The 1832-nt window shown below is 47.1% G+C and overlaps 1 non-coding gene across 1 annotated transcript; it reads left to right on the top strand.

The window, feature by feature from the left end:
* The first annotated feature begins 1302 nt into the window (after window positions 1-1302).
* On the top strand, window positions 1303-1439 carry LOC114816815. Its single transcript, XR_003764622.1, has one exon. It is a non-coding gene; the product is annotated as a small nucleolar RNA SNORA7 (small nucleolar RNA).
* Window positions 1440-1832: the final 393 nt, after the last annotated feature.

Below are 1832 nucleotides of genomic sequence, written 5' to 3'. Positions count from 1 at the left end.
TTGTAGTCAGGACACCTGGGTTCTAATCTTGGCTCGGCCACTTGCCTGCTGCGGACCTTGGGCAAGGCACTTAACTTCTCGGTCCCTCCGTTTTCTCAACTGCAAAATGAAGGCTCAATACCCGTTCCCCCTCCTACTTATATCACGAGCCCCATATGGGACAGGGATTGCATCTAACCGGATTGATTTGTATCGAGCTCGGCACATAGCACAGAGGCTTGACCTCTTTAGAAGGGCTCGGTCGGAGACTGGTTTTGCAGTCAAACAACTAGTTTCAGACCTTCTAAATATTCCTAAACGTTTGATAAGGTGACATCCACCCCTGAAGCAAAAGTATCATGCCCCAGTCATTAACACCTACATCCCCATAATAATGATCTGTGATGAAGAGAAAAAAGGTTTTACAAAGAGATAGCTGGACCTATCACAGGAGAGTCAACATCAACAAACTGATTTAAATGGCTGGGTTTATAAGCTTGAGTTGGTAGCGATAGCCAGATGTGGAAAACGGTGGACAGAATGTGTGGGATTGGATTGCTAAATAGCAGTGGTCTATTGTTGTTAATCTGTGCGCGTGATCACCGTCACAGACTCGAGGAAAATGTTCTGGATCTATATGCCGTCTGAACGTTGACTTCTCACTGAAGTCAAAAGGGGACAGAGGGCTGCCGTATGAACGGATCACAGCAGCCACACGTGAAACAGAGTAGGAGGAGGGGCCGCTCCCTGAAACACTCCACCCTCACATTGGCAAGGCAGCCACCGCACTGAAAAGTGGCCTCCAAATCGCCAGACAGCTAACGGCTGAACTCCTGGAGAATGAAGACATCTGCAAGGAGTCTGAAGCCACGTTACAGCAGCCCTGTTGCAATAAGGAGCCATAATCTCCATAATCTCCAACATAAACAGCAAAAGGGCATTTCTCTAAGGTAGTCCCTACCAGACAGCTGTCAAGACATCGGACATGGACAAGCTATAAGCCATCAAGGATAGGTCCAAGAAAATGACGTAGAGATGAAAAGACTACCTACCTCAAAACTAGAACCACACCATACACATCTCCTGATCTTGATAACAGAGAGGTTTAAGATACTGTACAAATCTACGTAAGGGACATGAGCGATGAATGGGGTGCCAGCAGAAGAGAGCCTCCACTACCAGACCAAGGATGGCTATAAACCACTGAAGAAGTCACAGTGTGCTGTGCCTATTTTCACAGCACCGCTGAAGGATGAAGACGGCTCCCACCTCATCCCAGACAAGAAGAGAATCCTAAAGGGAGCACAAGAATACCTCAATATTCCCCTCTCAGGATCGCACCTGAGAGTTTCCAGTACTCCACCAGTCTCCGCTATGGGAGGGAGAGTCAAGCAGAGGCATATCCATTTCATTCCTAGCTTGGCCAGTGGCTAGTTAGTGGGAGGCAATCTGCTACAATGTGCTGGGAAGCAGCAGCATGAGAGAGTCGAGGGTGGAGACTCAAGTTTACTGTGCGGAAGAAGGTAATGGTAAATCACTTTTGTATTTTTACCAAGAAAACTCTATGTATATGCTACCAGAATGATTGCAGATGGAGTTGGGGCATTCTGGAAGAGATGTGTCCACGAGTCACTTTGGAACAGAGACGATACAACAGCATAAGATAAGATGAGGCGTCAATATTCTCCTATACACACATCCTGTCACTGAAGATGAGACCCTGCATGGTCGGGACACCCTGCTTAAACACTTACATGAGCTCTTCAATTTACGGTAGGCTGCAGAGAGGCTGCAGTGATGCAAACATGTCAACGATGTTGCCACCTTCAAAAAAGATGGTAGTCAAGACTGAG

The sequence above is a fragment of the Ornithorhynchus anatinus genome, chromosome 14 (genome assembly GCF_004115215.2).
Source record: "Ornithorhynchus anatinus isolate Pmale09 chromosome 14, mOrnAna1.pri.v4, whole genome shotgun sequence".
NCBI classification, from domain to species: domain Eukaryota; kingdom Metazoa; phylum Chordata; class Mammalia; order Monotremata; family Ornithorhynchidae; genus Ornithorhynchus; species Ornithorhynchus anatinus.
This window is presented reverse-complemented; position numbering and strand designations above follow the sequence as displayed.